The sequence below is a fragment of the Daucus carota genome, chromosome 2 (genome assembly GCF_001625215.2).
Source record: "Daucus carota subsp. sativus chromosome 2, DH1 v3.0, whole genome shotgun sequence".
NCBI classification, from domain to species: Eukaryota; Viridiplantae; Streptophyta; class Magnoliopsida; order Apiales; family Apiaceae; genus Daucus; species Daucus carota.
In genome coordinates this window covers 20,750,997-20,770,136 of record NC_030382.2, presented here as the reverse complement: position 1 = coordinate 20,770,136, position 19,140 = coordinate 20,750,997, and the positions used below count along the sequence as shown (strand labels likewise).

Sequence of the window (19,140 nt, the reverse complement as noted above, 5' to 3'; positions counted from 1 at the left end):
TGCAACAACTTTTCCTCTGTAGCAATGCTATTTAAATCATTGCTATAGTTTGTTCTTTTATTGCAACAAAATTTGCAACACTTTTTTTTTGGTTTAAGCATTGCTATATAGCACCTGTGGCAACAAATTTTGGTCCTAATGCATTGTTATTTAAATGATTTACAATACCAAAAGCAACCTCTAAGGCAACATTATAATCATATATTGCAACAGAATGAATAAAAAAATTGACATGATCATTTCAAATATATATTAATCCACCATTAAAAGTTCAACACCAACAAATCCCAAAAACAGTACTAACGCTATTACCAACCACAACTATGATCATTCCTAGACAACCACAACCAAGATGAGTACCATAGTTACTAAATAAAAAAACAATTTCGAGTTTAGAAATGGAAATAGGCCAAAATAGATGAAGTACATCAAATTTTGACATCAAAATGGGTCAAATCTAGAACACAGTACAACTAATCATGAATATGAAGCTGCATTGCTATTGGCATTCGGCTCATGTTAATTCTGACCACCGGCACATAATTCTTCTCAGCCAAATGTCCGAGGATTGTCTCCAGTTTTTGTTAAGTTTATCCTCCATATCATAAGCTTTAATTAGAGATCTTCAAGTCCATTGATATCCTACACCAACAAGTATATAATCATGTCATATTTCCATTAGAATAATAAAAATAAATAAATAAATAAATAAAACTCTATCAACTATCTAAAACACTTGTTCCAGAGGACAACTTAGCTAATTCCAATTTTACATTACAATATATAAAGCTGTTTTGCATGGCTATATATACACTACAAATGATGACTGAAGGGAAAACACTTGTATCTGGACTTGCACTTTTCTTTTTTGTATGTTTCCCATTAGACTTGGATATATATTCTTATAAACTTTTAATCATGGAGACTGCTCTGTAATCTTTAGTCAATTTCTACTTAATAGAACTTATAGGCTGTCCGGTAATCTCTTAATCATGGACTCCTAGTACACCAGTAGCCCAACAACTATAAGCATAAAATATTTCCAGAGTAATCACCTTCCTCCATATCAGAAAACCTAGAGCTTCCATCAACAATACATGAACTGCAGTAATAGAAGGAAATAAGTATGACACCAGTAAGATACCTACAAACCATGACATCCCAAAATCACAAACCTGTAGACATTAAAAATTATAATTACATTTCAGCAAGAAATAAAATAAATTCTTAGTTCTTCAAGCAAAGAAAAAATGGAATTAGTTTGTAATATGTGTGTGTGTGTGTGTGTGTGTGTGTGTGGACTTAAAGGCCAATAGGCCCAATACCAATCTAAACTTAACAACCCAGTTCTTATCAACAAGGAGATTCAGAGAATAGATTAGTGTAATCGATACAGAAGAATACCCTTGCAGCAACAGCGACACTAGACCACCACCAGCTCATTTTCCTAGCTCTCCTGTAAATCAGAATGATATGCCTGATGTATGTTATATTGATAGGGAAAGAGTCCTTTATATAGGCTTGATACAGGAATACAAAGTATGTACATATTTGCTGATTACTACAAGATATTCTAAGCTGAAGACACAAAAGATAAATCCGAGGATATCAGGAAACTAATGATTTTTCACTATAAAATTCTACAAATAAGTCGAAGATCAGTAATATTACTTGGTCTTTTCTCTCTTGCTTTGTAGAACTATGTCCTTCATACCAAGCTTCCTCATGAATGTCAAATTCTCTTGCAGGAAGTCCCTTTGTAAGTGAGATCAAATTATCTTATTTTTGTTTTTTGGCCGGTTAATTCTTCGAAGAAAAGGTCTTAATCTTCTGTTACTAAATTTGTGATTGGTCATGCTTAGTTCTAATATGCATGAATTCTTTATGTATGTAATCTGTTTTCTTGCAATAAATATGTAGCTGCTTTTAGTTAGATGATCGTCAAAAGTGTTGATCCAATAAGATTGCTAGAACAATTGAAACAATGAGAGAGCCCCATGCACTTCCTTTTGTTGCTCTGTAGTTTATCTATTGCAGCAGACACTTTTAGAGCAACACCAAATTTAAAAAATTCAACATAATAAACCAGAAAGAAGTTCCAAATGAAGAACAGTTTCAAAAAGTTTTGGAATATGTTGCAGTTTTGGTGCCCAAGTAACAGAAGATATGTGCCATATATAATTTCAGTGTGCGCTGTGCGCATTGATGAATATTGAAAATACTCAGACACACTACACTTTTTTGGGGAGGAAATATGTTATGCCAATCATTATAATTCAAGTACCTTTATGGCATACTTATGCAAGGAGTAAGATGGAGGAGATTCACCCTTTTGTGCATATGCTGATGTAGAACATAGAAGCACCAGCGTGCTACAGACAATGAACATCATGGTCTTCTCCATAGAATCTTCAAATTCCTGAAATTTAAAGTTCTAATCGCAGTTAGATCTGGCCATCTGGGCATAATAACATCACCGATATATCAGATTACAAATTGAACTGTCACATATATTAAAAAAACAATCTAATTAGAGGAAACCAACTTTGTAATCTAGAGCAGAACTGTGTTTAGCTAGATCTCAGCCTTATGAACACGATCGCAATATAAGTAGATAACTACGGAATTAGATTTCCAAGTCCAATAACTCAAGAAATGTATTGCAGTTGCTAAGTGCACGCTTTAAGCAGCTCAAACTTCCTCAAGATTCTCTTCGAAAAAAAGATCAAGATTCCATTTCATGAGCTCTAAATAACTACAGAACCTTTGCCCAAATGTGAATCACCACAGAAACACTAACTTAAACAATGCAGTAAATGAAATCCAATGGCTATGAATATATAAAATCAGGAAACTGAACTTCCCTCGAGATCATCTCCAAAAATTCAAATCAAGATTCATTTTGGTATATTAACAAACAAACAACACCCCAAAATTAATAAACAAACAAACAAAACACCTAAATTAACAAACAAACAAAACCCCTAAATTACCAACTCATAATTAAACAAACCTATGACCCTAATTAAGAACATAAACTCTTAATTTATCAAAAAGTAGACCCGATTAACAACATCTTACTCCTTTCTAAACCACATCTAAACCATCTAAACCATTATTTACTTTGAGTTATTAGAGGAGGAAGATAATACCTCTCCATCTTACTTGCATCCATCTCTTTCGCCTTTCTTCTCGCTCGACTCCTTCTATCTCTCTCCGTCTCCCTTGCCTTCTCTCTCTCTCTCTCTCTGTCTCCCTCTTTTTCTTTAGTCGACCGAGTGTCTGTGAGTGTGAGGTGAGGTTCTCGCCTTTTACTTTATTTTGATTAAGCGGGCAATTTATTTTTTATCCCGCCAATATATTTTAATTGGCCCGCCAATTTTTTGGGCAAAAAAAATATCATCTACTGCAACGCTCTTTAGTAAGATTGCAAAAGATGGTTCGTTTTATACCCCTTTCAAATATTGTAACGAAATTTTGATTCTATTGTAATGATTTTTTTAGCATTGCAATAGACTGATTTTATTTTTGCAGTTGCAACGATTTTAAGAAAATTTTCTTTTGAGTGGTTGCAATATCCAATCTATGGTATAGTGCCCATTGTCGTCGATTATTCCAAGAGCACCATCTTTTGGGGCATATGTGGAATTTACCAAAGCATCCTCAATTAGATTGTCGAAAGCAGCTTCACATATATCCTCTCCCTGTCAGCTAACTTCACAAAAGAGAAAATTATCTGAGATACAACATGTCTAGAAACAAAAACTACCAAAAAGCCTTAACAAATTGACCAGATCAATGAGGTCTAGCACAATAAACAAAAAATTACAACATTATACTATATTTTGACAGTGAATATTGTTAAAAAATATGTAAAGAGAAGAATATATTTCTCTGTCATATGTGGTGTGTGCTGTGTATAGGACTTTTCTGCTGATACTATGAATCTATGACCCCGAATAATAGTAATTATTATACAGTACCAGAACTCATGGTCAGAATATTTTGTATGTATCTAAGGGCATAGGTGTTTTAATACCTAGTAGTTCCATTGCTGCTGGTTTCCCCCGACAGCATCAGATTAAGAATCACGATGAATAAGTCCCTGCAGACATTTATGGTGACATACGTTATACCGAGAATGAATGCAGCAATCACAAATAACAATATCAGGATATAGATGCATTAGGCATACCATTTTAGCAGGTGCTAAATTTTCTTGGCTAGCCATCGGAGAGTTCCCCTTCAGTTTCCTTCCTGAAATAACAGATTAAAGATATAATATTCTGATGGTCAGTCTTCTGGGTATCGAGGAGACAACGAGGCAGAAAGGAATAATGTGCAGTTAGTAGAAGCTAGTTGTTACCTTGGTGATGAACAACAAGAGCACATGAGTTGTGCAAAAGCAGGACAAGACTTGTGATCATCAGCACTAAAAACCTTACAAACTCCATTCTATCTTCACTCAGCTACTTCAGGTGTTGAGTAATGCTATATATTCTCAGGTGGTCAACTTAAGTGTTCAACGCTCAAAATAAAAAAAACACGGAATCTCAAGTGTGATTTTTTATTTGCCTTTAGATTATTCTATTATGTGAATTAATGTAACATTAAAGTGAAACGATGTTGTGTGCTTACCACATCAACAGTACAAGTACGTAGCTTCCACACAAGCCTGAGCCTTTGAATCTGCCATTAGTTTCTTGGACAACTAGAATCTGTGTACGTAAAATGACAACAAATGGGTTGATTATTCTGAAAACACGAAAAAGGGTTGGCTGTTGAAACATGATTTCTAACAGATCAAACTTCAAATAATATAATCTTCCCACAAAACATGATTGTTAAGAGATACACGCTTATTTCTCTTGTTCATAATAATATATAATAAAATTTCACTTCATTAATTAAACTGCCTCCTATTAACCTTAACTTTTTTGAACAAAAGAAATGCAAAACTATAAATCTTTGCCTTAAAAATAAACAAATATATTTAATCAAGAAATTGAAACTGCATTACGAGCTGCAGAACTTCTTCTAATTCTTTCATCATGCTTCATATGGATTCGTGGGATAACTATCTCAACTGGACATTACAATATTTAATCCTAAGACACCTACTTCCCAGTGGCATATACTATGTTGGTCTGATGAGTACAGCACTTGATAACTAATGGAAGAAAATGATAAATTATTGTTGTTTGAAAACATCGTTACTACATAGCCTTCTTTTTACATGTATTGCCATTCATGTATTTCCCAGTATAAAGAAATTCAAGAGAGATTTAAAATTATTTGAAGACTAATAGATGTGTCAAATTGTATACATACATAGAGGTGGCACAGCTCTGACTACATTACAAAGAGCACAACATACAGAGGTTGTCCCGAGTGGATAGAGTAATAGGTTTCAACATCCAAAGCAAACAAGATGGCTCTGAGAACCTGATTATATATAGATTACAACCATATTAGGCAAATAGGCCATGTACCTGATGTCAAATGCTCCAGAATGTATAGGTCCATCTGCTCCCACGTGTAAAACAGAGCACACACATGTAAAACAGGGCCTACATTTAAAAACAAACAAAACCCCTAAATTAATAAACAAACAAATAAAACCCCTAAATTACCAACTCTTATTACACAAACCCACGACCTAATTAAGAACATAAACCTTAATTTATCAAAAATTTAACTCAAATAACAACAAATAATAGATTATACACATGTACAAACTCAATTAAACACGCCTACAAACTCAAGTAAACACACATCTAAATCATTACATACTTCGAGTTATTAGGAAAGGATGATAATACCTCTCTCTCTCGCTTACTTTCTTCCATCTTTTAATTTCGCCTTCTTCACTATACTTTGGAAGTAATGCCCAGTTCATCACTGAATTTCTACACAAGTTTGAAGAGAAACAAGCATCAATTTAATAAACTATTATAAACATTACTAAGCCCTTCTAAAATAACCTCACTGTTAAGAGCACAGTAGACCCATTTAAACCCTAAATTAATATGAACCCTAAATCAATTTTATTACAAAAACGTAGCACAAGAACATCACAATTCACAAGATGAACCCTCTAAATTAAGAAAATAAGGACATGCAAGAACATAGACCTAAACCTATTTAAACCCCTAATTAACAACAAGCATATACACCATAACGCACATATACACAATCAATTAAACATATATACACACCCGATTAAACACATATATACCTTATTTATGAGAGACAAACAGAGACACGGGGTTGTGTACCTAATTAGACAGAGCCTTGCCTTCGACTTCTCTCTCACACGCCCACACACCTTTGTTCTTCTCTTTCTTCCTCTCGATCTTCTTCTCTTTCGCTCCTCTCTCTTCGATCGCCTTTGTAGTGTTAGTGTGTGTTTTTCTGTAACTAGTGTAGTGTACTTTCTCTTTTTTGTGTGTGTTTTTTTTAAATTTGGGCAATTCTAATTTTCATATCCCGCCACTACTAATTTCCTTGGCCCGCCAGTATTTTTGGCCCCAAAAATATAATCTATTGCAACAGCCGGTACTAATGTTGCAAAAGACCTTTCTTTTTATAGCTCTTTCAAACTTTTTAACGAAAATTTGATTCTATTGTAACGTTTTTTCCCGCATTGCAATAGACTGTTTTTAATTTTTCAATTGCAACGATTTTGTGGAAATTTTCTTTTGAGTGGTTGCGAAATGCAATCTATGGTATAGTGAACGTTAACATATTAGTTTTACAAAACAAATGAAAACTTTTCATCAGATCAAATTTTTCTGTACAAGATATGACAAAATGAATTGATTTCAACATGTAGAATGTAAGAGTAAAATAGGTGCGAATAATATAACAGTTATGCTAATAAGACAATTAAATGGAAGTAAAACAATTATAATTGCACAAGAAAGATTATATATATATATATATATATATATATATATATATATATATATATATGCAAGGTTTAACCCGTTAATTCATGGAGCCTTTAACCCGTGCTAAAACTTTGTCTTCCAGTGCTCACAAGCACAAGCCTTACTAGTTCTGTAAATTTAGCTTCGTATTCTTCCACAGTCCGTTACCTTGCTTAATCTCCAAAAAATTTATCCCCATTTGATCTTGAATATAATGAGGAAAATATTTCTAGAGCAATTCTTTATATCTATCTCATGAAACTTCGGTCGTACCTTCCATTGCATACACCGGCTCCCACCAATTATATGCTTCATGTTTTAGAAAATAATTCGCAAATTCTGTCTTTTGATTATCCCTCCTTCAGTAGGGCAAAGGACATCTCCATTTCATTTGGCCATATCTTGGGATCTACCGGATCTGTGACCCCTTAAACAGGAGGACTCACGGCTTGGAATGCCTTAAAAGTTACCATATGTATATATGTCTTCTGTCCTTGTTGCTTTACTTGTTCTTATTCTTGTTGGTTATGTTGCTGTTGAAACTGCTCCGGCTAAGCAAGATCAACTGGTCCATGGGGATTAAATGTAGTCTCATTAGACTCTGACATGGTGCTCTCTTTGGAAGACATATTCTCATAAGAAACAAACAATTATTTAGACATGGTTGAGAAGAAAACGATATTACAATAATAAATTCTACATTATTAATTTATAAAATTAAACTATTAAACATGAAAACACTAAATTTGGGAAAAAATATTAATTTTTATATCATCTTTTCAGAATAATTTATTCTTATGAAAGTAGTAAATCTGAAACTAATTAATTTTGAACAAAATAATAATACTAAAATTGAATAATCTTTTCAAATATAAAATTTATTAAATAATTATATTTTTAAATAATTTATAAAAACTGGAAATCCAAAACTAGTAAAACTAGACTCAGAAGTCTCTGCAGGATTACGGATAGTAAAACTACACTGAGCAAAATTACACTCTGTGTCCAATAAATTATTAATTAATCATTTGTCTTTATATTTGTAATTACGGATTTGATGCTAGTTAGTTTAGTAAAACTACACTGAGCAAAATTACACTCTGTGTCCAATAAATTATTAATTAATCATTTGTCTTTATATTTATAATTACAATATCTGTATAGTCACTTATTGGAGAGATACTGCCTAAAATTTGACATAACCATACAGTAATGGATTTTGTAGTTTTATACTTGGTTGTTAATTGGCAATCATTGTAAATATTAAAAGCTAGACTTGAGAAGATAATATCAGTTATGTAGTTGGTTATAAACCCTCTTCATTTGCAGATAGAGGAGATCACCTCATAAAACAACAATGACTTTATGACTTCCATCTAGTTACATCACTTGTTAGGTGTAGATACAGTTTAAAATGCAGGGTTCTTCCATCCAGTTACATCACTTGTTAGGTGTAGATACAGTTTAAAATGCACGGTTCTCTCCTTCCTACTTTCTCTAGTTATTGGCTTCTTTTAAAAAAAAATTATATATTCCACAATTATGTAAAAGTATTCAAACAAGATCTCTGATAAAAGTGCAATTTTGGGATTACCGGTCCAAAGGCTGGTAAATTGACCGAGTTGCAGGGCAATTTTGGTGAAAACGTGAAGTTGATGAGCAGAAGAGTCATCGATGATCCTGGCCTACCACATGGCAACCTGCTAAGTGGTTCGAGCTCTTTTTTCCTACCAATTCCACCTAAAATGGTGTTTAATTTCTTCAGCAGTAACAGATCACGAACGGAGGTAAGTATATTTGTACTATGATTGTTTCAGAGTTTTTTGTTTGTCATTAGTGGTGCACGCACTACAAGAAAAACCGGGTATTTTTGACCGACTATTTTTGACCGGCTTATTTTTGACCGCTAGCAGTCAAATTTAAGGTCAACTTCATATGATATCAAGTCAAGGTTAAAATTGACCGACTATTTTTGACCGCTTTCATATTTGACCAAAACCGGTCAAATTTAGCACCGGTCAAATTTATCCGGTCAAATTTAGTATGCGGGTCCCCAAAAAAATAGGAGGGAAAATTCCCTCCAAAAAAAATTAGGGCTGACGTCATTAATTTTGACCGCCTTCGGTCAAAAATGAAGTCGGTCAAATTTAACTTTGGGCGGCAAAATTTATCCTTCCCAGATGTAATTACTTTCGTTACATGTTAAAATTTAATTAGTTTAAATTTTAAATATTTGTAACTTTTTAAATATGAATAAAAATATATTTATTTGAGGCGTGTGAAATAATTTGAAATTTAATTCGCATGACTTTGTAAGAAATATTCAATAAGAAGTACCACTCCTTAAAATGCGATTCAGTCCTAATTAATATAATAATTTTTTGAAATAATTTAATCAACGATCCAACCGTACGGATATTAACATATGTTGATTTTATTCATGTGAAAAAATAATTAAAAAATTTGAAATTTGACTTGCATGACCTTAAAAGAAAAATCCAGTAAGAAGTCGACTCCTTAAAATGAGATTGATTCCGGATTAAAAAAATAAATTATTAAAATGATTTTTTGAACGATCGAACCGTACGGATATTGAGATATATTGATTTCAGTCATGTGAAAAAATAATTAAAAGATTTGAAATTTGAATTGGATGACTTTATAAAAAAATTCCAGTATGAAGTAATACCCCTTAAAATGAGATTTATTCCTGATTAATAAAAGAAAAATGATATGATTCTTTCAACGATCCGACCATAGGGATGTTAAGATACATTTATTTTTGTCATGTAAAAAAATAATTAAAATATTTGAAATTTAACTTGCATGACTTTATAAGAAAATCTTGTAAGAAGTGCTACTTCTTGAAATAAGATTCATTCCCGTTTAACAAAATTAATTATTAAAATGATTTTTTCAACGATCCAACCGTACGAATGTTCAAATATATTAATTATAGTCATGTGAAAAAAATAATTAAAAGATTTGAAATTTGACTTGCATGACTTTATAAGAAAAATCCAGTAAAGAAGTACTATTCCTTATAATGAGATTCGTTCCCGATTAACGAAATAAATTATTCAAATTACTTTTTCAATGATCCAACTATACGGATGTTATGATATATTAATTTTAGTCATGTGAAAAACAATTTAAAAAATTTGAATTTGACTTGCATGACTTTGTAAGAAAAATATATTAAGAGAAGTAGTAATCCTAATATAACATTCATTCCCGATTAACAAAATAAATTATTAAAATTATTTTTTGAACGATCCAACCGTACGGATGTTCAAATATATTGATTTTAATCACGTGAAAAAATAATTAAAAGATTTGAAATTTGACTTGCATGACTTTATAAGAAAACTATATTAAGAAGTACTACTCCTTAAAATGAGATTCATTTCTGATTAACAAAATAAATTTTTTAAATGATATTTTCAACAGTCCAAACATATAGATGTTAAGATAATACTATTTGAATTTAGCACCTTTTTTTTAGTAATTTAATTAAATGATTATATATTTATTTTGCTTTTTTTGAAATTAATCTATTAAATTTTTTTGACCGAAATCGGTCAAATTTACATTTTCGACCAGCGATGGTCAAATTTGCATTCAAATAATTCAAATTATTTTGTGAGGGAAATTTGCCGCCCAAAGTTAAATTTGACCGCCAGCGGTCAATTTTAACTAAATTTGACCGCCAGCGGTCAAATTTATTGCCATGTCAGCAATCCGCGTGAAACACATCTAATGGTCCTTATTTAACATACCAACACAACAATCCAACAGTCTAGAATCATCACAACATATCCTTATCCTATATATACATACAAACACACATTATAACCTAAATACACTCTCCATTCTCCAAATCCCTCTCTCTCTCTCCCCCTCCCCATCTTCATCTCCATGACTCCATCTCCCCCTCCCCATCTCCATGACTCCATGACTCCATCTTCCCCTCTTCCCCTCTTTTACATACACATTCATAACCATATATATTTATACATGCACAATCTCTATCTACAATAACATGATTTGTACAAGAATATCACCAAGAAAATTAACTCGTGGAATGGTAATTTGGGAGGAATTCCGGCAACTCAAGCAACTCCGGCATCCGAGAAACAACTCCGTCGACCAAAAATCTCAAGTCACAATTTCCGTCCAAATTGATAAGGAACAAAGTGGAACTACAAAATCCAATTAGGAACTTATATTAAATTTGTAACATTTCTTTTGTAAATAGAAAAATTCTTAATGTACACGAATTTCATTACGATTTTTTTTTGTTAATAAGGTATATAATTTTGAGAATTATGTGATATATATGTTGATTAGTAAGATAATATTATGTGAATTTACTAAATAAAGTATTAAAATTCGCACACAAGAATATACCACAAAGTAGCAAAATACATTCTGTCAAGGTTTAAATTTGACCAGATATGGTCAAATTTGAAATTGGACCGCATTCGGTCAAATTTATAAATTTGACCGAATGCGGTCAAATTTAATAAATTGTAGGCGGCAAATTGAAAAAAATTCAAATTTCAAATTTTCAAGCGGGAAATTGAAAAAAATTCAAATTTTAAAATTTTCAAAATTTCGGTCAAATTTAGTCGGTCAAAAATATTCGGTCAAATTTAACTAATTTTGACCAATTTTGCTAAATTCGACGACGTTATGACTGACCGACATGAATCGGTCAAATTTAGCTAAATTTGACCGATATTTTCGGTCAAATTTACCCGTTTTTCTTGTAGTCACGAGTCTCAAATCTCAACGTCGAAGATTATTTACAAAATTATAAGACATTCAGTCTGAATCCATATATTTGATGATCAACAGTGGGACTTGTTTGAAAAGGGGAATGCATATGATCCGATACACGACACTCCTCTTCACCGAGAACCTAGAAGTGGTGTAACCGTATTTAAAATTTTGGTAAGTACAAGTATAGAAGAATATTTGTTATTTGTTATTATCAAACTGTGACTAAATTTTGAAAAATTGCATAATCCGTAGAAGCTACTAGTGCAGGAAAGTTGGAGTGATCCACTAGCATCACATATGGTGTTTGGCCTTGTCGAAAATGAGGCAATGAATTGGATAATAACCAGGGGAGACCTAGGTTATATGCCTGTTATTCATTGAGGTTTCACAGTTTTTCCGTTGGACGTGTATCGGGCTCCGGTGAAACTCTTGGCATACTTAATAAAGACAAATGCCAAAAAATAAAGTTGGCATTGGGTGCAGTTGGCACACCAACATCTTAAGGGTGCAGTATTAAGAGAGTGTATTCAAGTAGGATTTCATAGATTATTTTTAATCTATGAATTTTAAGAAATTGTATCTGATTTGAGTTTGTATGGTTTTTTGATAAAATATGGCAGATTCTTTAGGATTTAAGTACAACGATTTCAAAAATCTTAAAATATATTGTATAATTTCACCAACAGATTTTGATGGATTTAAAACAATCTCAACTAAATATCATAAATTTTTAAGGAAAATTTAAAATGTCTCAATAGAAAAAACAATTTTCTTTCATCTTAATACACCCCCTTAATCTTGTATTCTTTTTCCTAAACATTATCTTTAAAATTATTTCAAAAATGCTTCCCAAATCTTTAATTTCCTTCTAAAAATCTTACTTTTAGAATTAAATAGGGTTATTCAATTGAGATTAAGAAAAAATCATTCATAATCTTGGTATATTTAACTCGAATTTTTAAAATTGCATCTAAATCTTGGAGGTAGTCAATTGGGATCTTATTATATCCAATAAAATCTAGTTATATTCTATTATAATTTTAATTATACATAGAAAACATGAATTTTATGAGATTGTTCGGGCTATTTTATAGTGTTTGAAATTCCATCATAATTTTTGAGATTTTGAGTATTCAAAAATCCGCATAAAATCAAAATATAATCCATTAAAATCTATGGATTATTACCAATCCATTAAAATCCGAGTTAAATAATCTTAATCCTTTCCTTTTTCTAAATATTATCATAAATTTATTTGAAAGAATTTTCATAAATCTATGATTACCTTTTTAAATCTTACTTCTAAATTAATCATAATCCTTTATACCATTCAATATCTCTATACCACAAATATAAATCTTTTAAAATAAATCTTCATGTTTTGCACCAAAAAGTAGAAATTCAGAAGTCCAACTCTTTTTGTCTAGAGGGGCTTTCCAAACTTCTGATATGAATTCAAACGTAGGCATTTTATTATGTAGAGATGAAGCCAAGTGCTTAGCTTTTGAAACTAACATCCCCACTTTTCGGAATATTAAAATTAAATTCAAAACTCAAAAACAATATAATTTATTAATCTAAAATTCTATTATAGATGGTATTATAACCATTTTGTAAGGTATTTCTCACCATTGTAAATATGTTGTAGTTACATTATTTATTACTTGAAAATATTTCATTTTCTCTTTGTTATTTTAAAAAAATTATGATTATATAATTATATATAACTTAATGATATATATGTGTGTGTGTGTGTGTGTGAGAGAGAGAGAGAGAGAATAATTCTAATATAAGTTTTAGTTGAATTTAATTAGTAATAGACTTTTTTTTATGTAATGAACATTATGTATTATTAATTATTGATTAACTTGTTATCATATTTTATAAGAACTTAATTTTCAAATTAAATTTTTCATAAATTGAATATATTAAAATTTAAATGATAAAATTTCTACAATATAATTTATTTGTATCTTCAAAAATAGTATCATATTATTGTTAACCACTACGAACTTTAACCTATAAGGTTATTTTATTTTTTTAAAAAAAATTATTAATAATAAACATATAGTTTATTTTCTATTAATCAAAATTAATTTATAAGTGTTTGGATAGTTTGACACTTATATAAAATAGATGGTTTATAAAGCAGGAAATTTGCCAATAGTTTGCATTGACACTTAATTAATCTAATTGGACATTATTTGGGTTTTTATTATAAAATAATATAACTAAGTACAAACTTTTTTGTGACTAGGCCCAGCCCACCTTGGGAGGTACTTATAATTACCTAGGACAGGAAACCCTAATCTAATAGCAGCCCGCCTCTCCACATCCCTTCTCATCATCTTATGGGTTCCATCTGAGCCTAATCCTTCTCCAGATATCTTCACAGAGGCCCCTCCAGATCTCTTCTCCTCTCATGGGTTCCATCTCACTGTGCTGCTCCTTGTTATACAGGTATAGGTATATACTCTTTACAATTTTAAATGTACCACATGAACACATATAATATATATGGTCCTCATGCTTGGTAAATATGCCTGTTAGTTGTTCTTCATTTTAGTAGCTAGATATATCACCTTTGGTGTATCTCTTACTTAATAATTGTATATTTACCCTGTACATATGTGATGATTTTGTTGTGATCTGGATCTACTCCTGATATATTCATATAAGAACTTGATTTTTCTGAATTTTAGTTTTAATATATTATATTTATAAATTTATGAATTTATTATAAATATGTGTTTGATTCTTATTAATATGAAAAAAAAATCGGTAAAAGAATATGAATAATGCTTCTTTGCATCATTATACAATATCCAAAACTGCAATAGTGGTATAAACTTCTTATTTTTATGTCCACTATGCAAGCAAAATAGATAGCATAAGTAAATAAGGAGTCTATGAATGTGTTATATAGGTTATTTATTAATTTTCACTTATTTTTATTGTGTTTAAACTTTGTACCATTACATTTGAATATTACACCTTAAACATTTTAATATACACGTGGCTCATTGCTTGTTTGCAGCAACTATCCTCATATTGGTGATGATAAACAATGAAGAAAATGCTCCAATTTTCTCTAAATTTATATTCTCCAGGTAGTATAACATAAACTTTTAGTTATAACATTATAACATAAATATATTTTTTCATTCCTTATAATAGTATACATACATTGTTGTGTAGATTTATGAAGATATTATATATAGGTACATGGTATGGCATTTGTCTAGATATGGTGATGTGGTTAAAATTTCATACTTTGTTTGGGTCACCTTTGTTAAATGTGACGCCCTCCAAATCCGGGTCAAAGATTTGCTCGTCACCAACCTTATATCACCATAACAATATGATAAATCATATTAACAGATAATGACCCTCGGTACCTTCCTAACGTAGCCTCGCCTTCAACAGCCTGTGGCTTTCTCTTTTTCCCATCTCTCTCTTTCTCCACTTCTATGATCATCACTTTTTGAACTAATGCAACATGGTTATCTAACTCTAAAATAGCTCGCTTTCCCTTAATCCATGCCTTTAACCCATGTTAAAACCTCTTTGCCTTTTGGTCTTTGAGTACTCACATACGCTGGCACAAGCCTTGCCATTTCTATAAATTTAGCTTCGTATTCTTCCACAATCCGGTTACCTGGCTTGAGCTCCAAAAAATTTATCCCCATTTGATCTTGCATATAATGAGGAAAATTTTTCTCCAGCAATTCCTTATATCTATCCCATGAAACTTCCGTCGTACCTACCATTGCATACACTGAATCCCACCAATAATATGCTTCATGTTTTAGAAAATAACCGGCAAATTCTGTCTTTGGCCATATCTTGGTATCTTCCGGATGTGGTGACCCCTTAAAATCAGGAGAATTCACGGCTTGGAATGCCTTAAAAGTTATCATATGTATATATGTCTTATGTCGTTGCTACTTTCCTCGTTCTTACTCGTGCTGGTTGTGTTGCTCTTGAAACTGCTGCTGCTAAGCTAACATAGCAGTTTGTTGAACTAACATTTGTAGCATCTGAGTAATCGCTGGATCAACTGGTCCAGGTGGATTAGATGGAGTCTTATTAGACTCTAAAGTTTGAGCATAGACATGGTGGTCTTTTTGGAAGACATATTCTCATAAGTAACAAACAATTATTTAGACATGATTGAGAAGAAAACAACTTTAACAATGTTAACATATTAGTTTTACAAAACAAATGAAAAATTTTCATCAGATCAAATTTTTCTGTACAAGATATGACAAAATGAATTGATTTCAACATGTAGAATGTAAGAGTAAAATAGGTGCGAATAATATAACAGTTATGCTAATAAGACAATTAAATGGAAGTAAAACAATTATAATTGCACAAGAAAGATTATATATATATATATATATATATATATATATATATATATAGGGTCGAGTTCCAGTGAGACTCTTCGTATTGAGAGACCTAAGAGACTCTATCTAGACCATCTGTTAGTAGTATTTTTATACAATCTTGAATACATCTCACAATGGCAATACAGTAATTATTCCTATTAATGGAGGAAAGTTTTATATTCTCAAATCTCTATGATCTGTGTATTTATGGAAGATATTAATATGTCTTTTATGTAGAGATTTATTGATTTTTTTTCGGAAAGGATATATTATGCATTTATGTAGAGATTGAATAATCTTTTTATATTTGGAAATGAGATATTGTGCTCTTATTTTTGAGATTGAATTATATTTTCAAATTTAGAAAGAATATATTTACACAATACTATATCTTCGATCAGTACCAAACATGATAATGATTAAATTATGTTGATCTCTTATTAAATCATTAAAAATTAGTAGAACACTTACCAGAATAATATTAAAACTATGGCACATTGAAATTTTTGTTAGGTCATTTAAAATGTACATTATAACACTTAATAGAATAATATTTTTTAGTGAACTCACCTCAATTTTTTTGTTGAACTATTAATTACATATTTTTGCGGAATTTTTTGAGTTCTTATATTTTAACCAAATCTATTTTAGTAAATATAGTAATATGTAATAGAGCACTTTTATAAACACTTAGTAGAACATTTAGTTGACTAAAAAATTATAGTAAATTTTAGTAGAATAGTTGTTAAAACAAAAATAAATATATTAAATTTTAATAAAACACCTTATGAATCTCTGTAACAAAATATGTTATCGATCTTAATAAATTTTATGATCTCTTTAATTCGAATTGAGATTCTTTAAAAATATTATATACAATAGATTATATTTGACACTTAGTAAAGAAAAGAGTAAACTAAATTCACTAAAAAAAACTTAGCAGAACATTTATTATATAAAAATTTCTCATTAAAATTTTTATTAGGTGTTTCGTTAGCCTGTCATATATATATATTATCATTTTATTATATGTTATTTTTGAATAAAGTAAAATATATTTGATATAATTTATTTAAGTCATATACTTATTAAGATTTTTCTAATTGATGCATTAAGTGTTTCATATAATGATAATTAAAAAATAATAATTTAAACTAATAAACACTTAAGAGAATATTAAAATTATATTAAGATTCTTCTAATTGACACATTAAGTGTTTCATACAATAATAATTTTATTTAATTTTTTAAAGCGAATAATAATAATAAATTTATTTGATATAATTTATTTAAGTCATATATTTATTAAGATTCCTCTAATTGATGCATTAGTGTAAAATCTAAATCAAAAAATTTAGTATAAATTTTATTGTAATCTTAAGTGTTTTTTGCTAATAAACACTTAAGAGAATCTTAATAAAACATCACTACTACATAGTTGGCAAAACATGATTATATATGTTGGACCATGTTTAATAGAATTTATTTATGATGAGATTAAACATATGAGAACACTTAAAAATGATTGATATATAATATTAAAATTCTGGCGAGTAATTTAATAAATATATTCTATTACTGAGTCTCATAAGTTCTTGAAAATGTTTGATATAGAGTTTGTAAACATCCAAAACAAATTGTAAATTTTACATCAAAATATTTAGTATAAATTTATTGGAATCTTATATTAGTTTAATAAAAAAATATTTTTATAATATTTGGTGAAATTATATTTAAAAATTATCTGATAAACACATATTATATATGAAGAATTATAATGAATATTTTGAAAGAAAATCTATCAGAAGTGTATTTAAGGTGTCTAAGGAACACCTTAAAGAATCTTGTGAAAATAAGATTCATGATATTAAAGAATCCGATATGTACATTTTAATAATATCACGATCATCTTAAAGAATTTTGTAAAAATTATCCGATATGTACATTTTAATAATACCACGATCATCCTAAAGAATCTTTATCATTATCTTTACTTTGATCTTTAAAATAATTTTTAATACGATCTTTAAAATAATCTTTATTACAATCTTTATAAAGATTCTCTTAAGTAATCTTTTTAAATGATTTTGTAAGATTTCATAAAATATTTACTAGAATCTGTTAATATTTGTAAAAATATCCATAACATATTCCAACGAATCTGTGATAAATTGCATAATGTAATTTATAGTAATATATTAATTGTAAATATTTTAATTTATGTTAATACTGCACCCAAATCTTCATACAATCTATTTAAAAAAGGTATGATTAATGCAAAATATGTATCATTAATGGTAGATATTCTAAGATCTTGACATACATGGAAACAATTTAAATAGTATATTATAAAGAACTGTAACTGTGATTTTGATGGTAATTAATCCGCAAAATTATGGAAGTACAATTAACAAAATCGTATGATTAATGTATGCATAATGCGTATTTTTAAAATACAATATACTACCCCTAGAGTTTAAACAAGGAAGAATACCAGTATGTATGTATAGCATATAGACCACAAGATCAAAAGAGAATCAATGGTAGAGATCTTGGTCTCTCAGGTCTCTCGCTACTCCCCGGTCTCTTTTGAACCTCTCCCTATATATATATATATATATATATATATATATATATATATATATATATATATATATATATATATATATATATATATAGCGTCTTACTCCGGTACAAACTCCTTACTGTAGAAACGTACAAACCAGTGATTATGATAATAATATTTAGTGATTAGCAGATTTTAATTTAACAAATACATACATACATACATCACCCCCGCCACCACAATCACCACCACTGCCCAGCGCCACTCTCTCTCTCCACCATCCACCACGCCCAGCACCACTGCCCAACACCTCTCTCTCTCTCACCACCAGCCACCACCAACCACCACCACTGCCAGCGGCTCTCTCTCTCTGGTTGTTCGCTCACCGACCAGTGCCATACACACACACATTCACCACTACTTTTCTCATCTCCCTCAATCGTGTCTCTCTCCATCAGACCCC

The 19,140-nt window shown here is 30.3% G+C and overlaps 2 long non-coding RNA genes across 2 annotated transcripts; both read right to left on the bottom strand.

The window, feature by feature from the left end:
* Positions 1 to 247: 247 nt before the first annotated feature.
* LOC135150114 (uncharacterized) lies at positions 248 to 3,275 on the bottom strand. The gene is made up of 5 exons (XR_010288419.1): positions 3,153 to 3,275; positions 2,285 to 2,419; positions 1,405 to 1,456; positions 1,056 to 1,175; positions 248 to 642 (listed from the first exon to the last, which is right to left on the bottom strand). It is a non-coding gene; the product is annotated as an uncharacterized LOC135150114 (long non-coding RNA).
* A 724-nt stretch (positions 3,276 to 3,999) lies between these two features.
* On the bottom strand, positions 4,000 to 4,649 carry LOC135150120 (uncharacterized). Its single transcript, XR_010288428.1, has 3 exons — positions 4,367 to 4,649; positions 4,196 to 4,257; positions 4,000 to 4,105 (listed from the first exon to the last, which is right to left on the bottom strand). It is a non-coding gene; the product is annotated as an uncharacterized LOC135150120 (long non-coding RNA).
* Positions 4,650 to 19,140: the final 14,491 nt, after the last annotated feature.